Source organism: Melopsittacus undulatus, chromosome 1 (genome assembly GCF_012275295.1).
Source record: "Melopsittacus undulatus isolate bMelUnd1 chromosome 1, bMelUnd1.mat.Z, whole genome shotgun sequence".
NCBI lineage: Eukaryota > Metazoa > Chordata > Aves > Psittaciformes > Psittaculidae > Melopsittacus > Melopsittacus undulatus.
In genome coordinates, this window is record NC_047527.1 from 62,503,721 (window position 1) to 62,513,596 (window position 9,876).

A 9,876-nucleotide genomic window follows, 5' to 3' on the forward strand; every position below is an offset into this window, starting at 1 on the left:
TATTTTCAGATCATGATTCATGTGAAAAGTCCATACCGTAAGCAACATATTCAGATTAGAGTATATTACAAAGCACTTACTCCCAATTACACTCCTCATCTTTTCCCTGGATGTTTTTTTTCTGATGGAGTGATTTTCTTTTGGTATTGGAGTTTGGGTTTGGGTTTGGTTTTTTCCTCCCTGTGTTTCTTTTTTGAACTGCTTTTCCTGCTGATGATTCATCTTTGCAAGCACTGCCGTTATCAACCGCAGCACTCACTGTGGTTAACACTGTTGGAGGGTTATTCCCTTCAACATGCTAACACCAGCAATTGCAATGATTTATTACAACTTCTTTTATATGACAGAGAAAAAAAATTACAGAGCTGCAGCAAGATCAGAAAAATAGGCCATGTATGAAACCTGAAGACAGATCTTTTTGACAGCAAACTCAGTTTTCTTATAAACTGGCTGGATGAAGGAAGCACAGGACTTCCAAAGACAGATGTCATTATGGACCCTTTTTTTTTTCCTGTTAAATGGAAACATTATTGGAAGGTATAGTAACAGTAGAGGCAAATAAAAAGATGTAAACTGGAGCAAGGACCTTTTTGTTCTGAAGTTGCATTCTGTGGTCTGGAAGATGAGTCAGTTGTTTTGAGTGGTTATGACAAGTATTGAAGCACCATCCAGAAAAAAAGGAAAGACATTTGTCTTAACTAATGATGGAATTCCTTCCACACTGCTTCTAAGTGAAAGTAATTTAAAGCTATGAAATTGAAACCATCAATGTTGAGGTGTCAAAAACTGATGAACGGAGACAATTTCAGCACTGTGAAGACAGCAAAACCAGAGACCATCTGGATCCAGATAGCTCTGTGAGAAGGTATGAAATAGTCCAGGGAGAATCTCATTAGGTGTGAGATAAAGGTAGTTTTGACTCCTGAAAATTGCTCATAAAAGATTGTTTTATTTTTTTATTAAAAAATAATTTTTAATGTGCATGTTTTCAGACTGTACTAAGTGGACAATGCCTTGCATTTTGGTATATATTCTTATTCTGAGACCAAAAGTTACAGTTCTTAGGCTGAACAACAGATCCTTTTAATTCAGCTTCTATTTGAAAGAAAGAAGATCACAGGAGGAAAATCAGAGCCAAGATGAAGACATGAAAGAAAGAATGATCAGTACATAAGTAAAAGAAGAATGGGAATGTCACACCTAAAACAAACAATACAAGATGCTTTTGTGGTACAGTTGATGGATGACTTACAAGTGACACAGGCTTTTGCTTTCCCATCTGCGATTGACTTTTGTTTGCTCTAAGGTTGGGTGATAGACACAGAAAAATGTAAAAGATCAACAAGATGAAGTAATATGTGTCTTTGTCAGGCTTTAACTTCCCCATCTAGAGGCTTTATGAAATGATTGGTGTGGTAAAGTTTAAATGACTTGAGAAATGTGGCTTTTACCCTAATCCAATTATTTCCTCCAGTATTATCTTTCCTTTTGTTTGACTTTTCTTGTATGTAATATAGCCATCTCAAACAGTATGTCCATTTGTTCCTCTCCCTGTTTTCTAGCTTACATCATTCAAATACTTTCACATAATGGTGTTTTCTTGTTAACCATTTCCTCACAGATAAAATACAACAGTATTTTAAGAAGAACATGCTTGTTCTTCTTCTCTGGACTTGTTATACAAGTTGTTGTCAAGAATGAACTTAAAAGATGGACTGGGCAAAATGATCCCTGCTTCAGTCTGTAAGAAAAATATATACCAGACATGTAGTGGCCATTGTTCTCAGCCTCTATGTGTTTATTAAGAGAAACTATCACCTTCTAGGCAAGGTGTGGGAAATTCCTTTATGCTTCCCAAATTGACATGTGCCTGGCTCCAAGTGTTGTCTCTCCTTGGAGATCATCTAACTTGTTATCTGGTATAATCTTTCATATTGATTTTTTCACTCCTGTATTTCTTGTTTCTGTCTGTGTTTACTCGCTTTTTTAAACCAGCAATATGAGCAGGGAATTTCAGCCAGAGCTATGTGTTTTGCTCTTTCCTTTCTCTTGGCCAGAATGCCTGTATCAGAATACTTGAGCATGAAATGGGTGCTCCTCGGTCATTATCTTCCCCTTCCACAGAAAGCATGGTTAGCCTTTTCTGCACAGCTGCCCATACTTTCTGTATTCAGTGCACAGACTAGGAAATGTAATAGAGGAGTTTGAAGAAAGGTTAGTATAGAGAAAGGTCTATATAGGGAAAAGCACTTTCTCTGTTCCAGCTACATGTAATTCTGGGAGGATAGCTTGTGACCACAAAGTCATACACCAGGACCAGAGCTAATTCATAAATCCTTGTGGTTCTGCAGAGGTTATGTTTGGGGTTTCTTGATGACAAAGTTCCTTCTTTGTAGATAGTGGAAGAGTCTCAGTGTAAGATTTGCACATGCATTTCCTCAAATTGACAAAGAAATAACATATCCTGCAATCTATTACCCGCACAGACTGCTGTATCCCAAGAGCAAGGGATCTTGCTGCTTGCCGTAAATCCTGCGATGCTCTTTCCTATACTGCAGAGACGTGTTTAGGCAGGGCTGAAAGACAGAGCCCCACTGGCCAGCCATTGCTCAGAGCAGCGGTCCTCACAGAGCAGCTGAAGTTGCTGTGGCCAGAGAAAGAAGGGTGGTTCAGGGCTACCCTTTTCTGAGTTATATATCACCTGGTGCAGCTGAGGACGTTGTCCTGAGTCTTGTTTAATAATCATTTATCTTTGTGTGTTTCCAATACCAAATTCTAGCAGTCTCCCAAGGATCTGTATGATTACATAGGTGTTTTTTAATATTCCTCTGCAGACTTTTGGTTTTGCTGGTTATTGTTAGGGTGCCTTTTACAAGGGGTCCTCTTCCTTCTTCCCCACTTGCATTATAATGCTGCCAGTTTAACTCTGGATTGATATGGTCACAGTCTGCAGGTTGTACATAGTCTATACAACTCCACATTCATGCAGTATCATATTTTCAGGTATTTTTTTCACGTGGACATTGATACGCATTTCTATACTGTTACTTGGGGGGTAGGGGAATTACACGCGAATCTTAACATTTTGCACAAGTAGTCCTATGATTTCATACTTTGAGCCAGCTCTTTCGAAGCTGGTTTTGTAAGACTGACGCATTTTAGTTGTTTTCATAAGATAATTGCCTGTCTTTTCACTTTATTTTTGTTTCTTTGCAAAGCAGCTGACTGTAAACCCACACATCATCACTCCTCCTGAACTCTGTCTCTAGTTAGATATTCAAAAATGTTTCTGTGCAAATTAAGTACTAATGTGTACTAAAATTAATACATCCAGGCTAATGAAATAAACCAAGTAATGAGATGATAGGATAATATGCAGTGACTGTTAATTTAATCTAATAAGCATTACAGAGGACAGCTCTGTACATGTGTTTAAGAGAAAGTAAACAATTTGTTGCCATATACAAGAATAGGATAATTACATATTTTTACAGTGAAAGCAAGCAGCAATCTCTGTTTCCAGTATCCCAGATTAACTTCTGTGCTGCTGATTTACAAGGACTTTGCTTCTTAGATATCTTTTAATTTTTATTTTTTGTTTGGTAATGGAATTACTTAAAGCAGCTTGATTCTCTTCTATGTAAAGAAAGTGCACATAGAAATGAGGACAGATTTCTGGGCCTAAACCAAGAGCAATGAAGTAGAAACGTCCTAGCTGTGGCTCTGAACATTTTACTGTTCTGATGGTGAAGGGATTAAGCATCCCACAATATCATCAGTCATGTTAATAACACTGAACAAACTGAAAAGGCTGGTGTGGTTTTCAGAGCAAGTCAGAAGTGAAGACAGCTTTTAGCTGTCCCGAGAAGTCACATATGGCAAACAATTCCCCCACATGGCGTTCACCTTCCCTGAATACTCCTTCGTTTGAGACACGTCTATCATACTTTCACAGCTCCAAGTGCCTGACAATAAGAAAAGTAGCTGTGTCAAGTAGGAAAACTGCCAGTTGTTAGACCTCACTCTTTATTACACTGAAGTTGGACAACTATCTGAGACTGCATTATCCAGATGCATATACTGTGCACTGAGGAAAGGCACGTGAAATTCGTCCAGCACGTAGTGGCCAAATGCTGTAGGCTGCACAACAAGGAAAAAGAGAAGTTTTTCCACCACGTGTCTGGGGGTTATAAAACTGTACATTCATGAGGGCATGTGGATGCATCTAACTGGACGGTCAACCTCTTTAGCAGTAAGAATCAAAAAGTATTTTTGCTCAATTTTCTAATTCATCCTAGTTCAGATTTCCCAATATATCAAAACAGCCGCAAGACAAAAAAAAAAAAAAAAAAAAAAAACAGGGAAAATAAATAAATAAATAAGCAGCCAAAATAGCTAGAAACAATCTGTTGCCTTCCTGATGAAGAGCGGACTAGATAAAAAGCTACACTATATGTATCTATATATTTAAATCTAGGGAAATAACTCTAACAGAAATAATGCAGGATAGATTTTTAGATTGTCCCTATTTAATTTATGTGGGTTATGGAGATTTTTTAATGTTGATTGAGATTGTTTTCCTTTTGTTAGTCCAGCTGCAGAATAGTTGTGTGATTCAGTTTCTGAAAAAATGTTAGAGCACCTCATTAATCAAATTTGTTTGGCAAGAGAGTAGAAGTAGGTTTGTATTTAGCACAACTTGAGATTGATTGTACTCCACAAATCTTCAGATAATTCTTCTCAGATATAACAGGCTGGTTTTGGACAGCCCTGAATCTGGAACTAGCATTATACACCAATTTAGTACTAATTCGTTATTTATATGGCACTAAGAAGGTGACTTATAAGCTGCTCCAGCTCTATTATTTGGTCACATACAAATCCCTTCCCTTTTCTTAGAATTATGCCCTGAAATTGTGTACTAAGCCACAAATGGACCAGCTGAATCACCCCTATAAATTCCTGTCACACATTCTGTATTACAGAATAATGCAGGGAAGAAAGCTTCTGTTCCTGTTTAATTGTAGAATTTTGAAGTTTTGACCTGTTACTCTCACTAAAGCTTTGCTAAAATCTGTTTTGTTCTGGTAGACACCTAAGTGTTCCCACAGAAACGCCCTTCAACCCATTGAGCTGTGTGGCTCTATAGCTTTTGGATACCAAGCCTATGGACTGTAAAAGTTGGAATTGATACACACATGATAAATACTATTTATTTGAAATAGATCTTGTAAATGCTCTCACGTACCAAGACTCTGAAAAGTCCAAATTAGGGAGGTGATGTGATGGATTTGGTATTTAAACCGGAGCAGGGATTTTGGCAGCCTGGGAGTTATCAGTACTGACCTAATAAGAGAGGTTCAGCCTCTGCTTAAGAAATAATTATGTCCAATCCAAATATTGCCTTACCTCCAAGTTTCCATCTAAAGTGAAGTGTAATAAAGTCCTTGCCAAATAAAGTATCATTAGTTTCCAAAATGCACTTGTTTTGCTTTCAGTTACTGGCTTGCATGAACGTTTTGAGGCTAGACTGGGCTTTATCTTGCACTCTGTTGGTGGCTGATAGCATTAGAAGAAGACTTCCCATACTGATTCTGTCCTGTTTCTCTTGAATGCAATATTCCTACTTGGATGTGCTGAGCCATGTGGTGATGCTGGTTGGACCACGGCGAGGGTCTCACCTTCTCAAGTTGTTGTTGCTTGTTGCAACTTTTCCAATCCTGAAATCAGTGGGGGTGGATGAATTTGAATGAAAAATGAGGGGCTTTGGCCAGTGGGAACAACCATTATTGCTAACTGTGTCGCTGAGGTGCCTTGTCATACTGATAAGGTGACAAATTTAGAGGTATAATCACTGAACGATTGCAATAGTACTTTGTCTTAACCAATTACAACATTGTCTGCTGGGATAAATCTTGCTTTTGCTCCTCTTGCAGACTGATACATTTATTGATTGCTTCCAGTTTATTCTTCCACAACCCCACTGAAATGTTGCCACAGGCTTGAGAGATAAGTGTCAGTCTCTGTCCTCATTCTACTCCAAATACCACAGCTACCAATGCGCTTCTGTAAATCCAGCACCAGCACATTATCAGGGTGCCAGCCTGGGAAAATCACGCATGGGAAAAGACTGGCTTAAACATTAGCCCCTCCTTTACACACAGCACAGATATAGGTGGCTCAAGCGCTGTCGCGCATCAAACTCAAGCACACATCCTGTCATGAATTAAAACACAAATATGGACATAGTAAAGGCAGTGGAGTACTTTGGAAATCCATAAAAATTACTTTGGGGATAAGAAATTGCTTTTTAAAATTGTTATATATTAAAATCTTCCAAATTATGGACCAGGTTAAAATTATGTGCTGTCAGTGCTGAGTTACCAAGAGCAATAAATTAACAAATTAAAATTTGTAACAAATAAATTAAGCCTGACATATTCAACTCTTTGTTAGGATTTGGCTAACTGATGCTGTTGATATATCACACAGGCATGCTCTCACCTTTCTTTCTCATAAAATCTTTGCTGTTTCCATCAAATTAGTTCACATTCTTAATTTAAAAAAGTGAAGCTAACTGTGTTAATCCATCCCCAGTTAGATATATACATAAATTCAACCAAACTAATACAGAGATATTCCATTCTATTCTACTTTCCAAAGAACTAGAAAGCATAGCCCTAATCATACCTTTCTTTTTGTAATTGTGTTTCTGAACCTCCAGACACAAGATGTACAGTCTGTTTTACCACCAACTAGCATCCAGCAGGACAAGTGTAGTTACAGGGCCTGTTTTTCAGAGGTACTGACCTACTGTCTTCAGCAGGGGTCATGGCAAGTCAAGACTGGGGCAAAATGGACTCTAGAAACGATGGATGGGACTTTTAACAAGGCATGTTGGTTACACTTTCCAATCCCACCGATTACCAGGGAGTACTGGAGCCACACTTCCTTTGGGCATCTTTGATATTTCCAACCTATGCAGCTAAGAGGGAAAAAAATTAGATTTTGTTCGTCAAGAGCAATCACATAATTGTTTTCTTTAACATCTTTTCTTCCTGTGATTTTTGAGTGACTCATGTTGGTGAGTAAGAAACTTCTGTTTCCAAAAATTCGTGCAATTTAACAGAAATATTTTTACAATACCCAAGAAGCAAAAACATTTGAAGACATAATTTGTTTCCAAATGTGTTATTGCCGTCTCTGCTGGTGCAACCATCTTTTAATGGCACATCATGTTGGCCATGTTTTGAGAAGTCTCACTGGCCAAGTTTTTAAAAGTCTTATCTTTCCAATGGGAAAAAATGACTTCCACTTAAATCTGATAATGATCCCAGGGTATTAATTGAGATTGTTCTGTGAGGTTCTGTCTCTATTATCACTTTTTCTTATACAGCAGAATCTTCCTTTATTTTGCATGTATATTCTGCCCATACTGGAATTGCACCTGAATTCCTTTGGTCAAGGAGATAGCAAGGATTCTCTGAAAACTTCTGAAAGTGGTAATCTTTCCATGTGTGTTCAGGGGGCTCAGGATCACTGCAGTCTAAATGCAGAGGCACTGAAAATTGGACCTCTAAAATATTGCCAGCACAAGAGCTTGAGAATCTCAAGGAGACACTTGGAGCTAGGAACTCCTCTTTGCCGTTTTTGTATAAATGGTCAAAAAATTAGAAATCCATTCTTTCTTTACACTGTGTTGTATTTGTTATGTGCATTAGATTCTGTTGTATTTCAACAATATATAAATTTACATGGTGCTGTGTTAGTGCTTATAGTCAGCATCTAAATTGGAACTAGCAATTCAGTACTGGGCTAACTATCATACTTGAAAATGTACACGCTCCTTCTGATACGAAATAAGTTACTGGAGTATTTAGATGTTATCTCTCTTAGTCTTTGCCTTTCATTAGCAACAGTTTCTGAGTAATTGCACTAAAAGCTGTACATTATTTAAGGTCCCCCTTTTACCCAAATGGTAGCTTCTAGGCTTTTCTGACTTTCCTAGCATGGCATCAGCCTCAGTCATCTCACCTCTCATAAAGTGTTGGATTAGTATTTTAGTGCCTCAAACACCACCAAAGCTGATTCTGCCTCACACACAAGTAGCTTCTGAAACTGCACCTTTAAACAGGTTGTTTGGTTTGTTGGTTTTTTTCTTTTTGTTACTGTTGTTTTTAATCAATAAATAATGCCCACATTATAGTTTGACTCTTTAAGGAGTTCACAGTTTGTCCAAGTCCTTAGTAATGTGATGAATGGGGTTTTCATTGTCTTTACTGTGTAGCTAATTTTCATAGCAAATTCTTTGGGTTTTCTACAGAAACAGTGAGAAAAGGAGACAAAAGCAGGGTCCTAAAATGTATACTTCCTAATGGTTGGAGATGTGTGAAATGCAACCAAAAGTACCACTGGAGGAAGAGATTCAATAATTATCAAAGTGTGGGGAATCTACTGTATGTCTGAAACAGCGTCTGTAACAAGGATGACTAACCGTACATTTTAGTGCCTTGTCTCTTGTAAAATGTTTAATCCTCAATTACTAAACATGAATAATTAATAATTTCTGAGAAAATGTATCTAAATATTGTTAATAGGAACTGTGTATTCACAGAAAAGTCAATAAATCATCAACTATTGTTATGCATTAATTAGATGAGATCTTTAGCCTCCATTCTTGCAGTTGTTTTCAGATAGTGTCATAATTTGCACACAACTGTGCTATTTCTGTCTGTTAAACTAAACTCCACTCAACTGCACATAACAGAGAAAATTTTTCAGTTGTACTGTCAAATTTTGTGAGAGAAAGTGCTATTTGTGAGACCCATTGTACATATTCTCCACAGAGCTTTATATTCTGATTGATTAATGCTGTTAGTCATAGATTCCTCTGAAGTGTTCCTCCTTTAGGTGTATTGAGTAAATAAGTGTCGACGCAGGAGTCACAGACAACATGGAGACGATCAATGTGATCAAGCGATTGCCAAACTTTATTAGATACAGTGCTCTTCTTATACCTTTACTCCCTTATGTAACAGCCTTGGATACTGAGCTCTAATTGGTTAGTCTAGAGGTTATTACTGTTTACAAAGCTAATGTTTTTAACTTGTTATAATTACGATTAAATACCTTACTCTAAAAATACAGTGGGAAACTACAACCTTGGCAGAGATCATTCTCTGCACGTTTTCAGTGGAAAATTACAGAGGCCTAACAAGACAATTGACCTTGCTTATGCCTGCCAAGAATCTTCTTACTTTACAGTAATAAGGCTCAGGGTATCGGGATCGCTCACTATGTGGCCTCGGCTCTTTAGGAATTCCCACAAATAAGGTTTGAACCTGAGTTAAGCACTAGTATTTTGCTTCTGGGCAGCCTCTGTCAGGCACTGGTGGGTAATAAAAATAATTAGGTTCCTGTTAAGAGTATCTTAATAATACTGGTTCAGATTCTTTGTGGAATCTTTGCATAGAATGTCCTTCAATGGATTTTTCTTGCATAAATCTCTCCAAGATCTTTCTGAACCTATGTAAGCTATCAGTAAATGTGTTCCACAGCTGAGATATATGTAGAGTGAAGAAATATATTCCTTTATTTGTTCTGAAGCCAATTTCTGCTGTTTTAGCTTGCTGCCCTATTTCTCCATGTAGAACATTGAGTTAGAAGCTCATAGATCTTAAGGTGCGTTCAAATCAGATAAGGGTTGGAATAGCTCATTCAGATGCTTTCCCTTACAACATAAGGTTTCTTTTTAATTATTATAGAAAAAAAAATCAGTTAATTTCTTCCAGTGCATTTGATCAGAAGTTAATAAATACTTTCATGACATCTGAAAAAAAAGAAAGGGTAATAATTACCTGTAAAAGTGGAGATGGA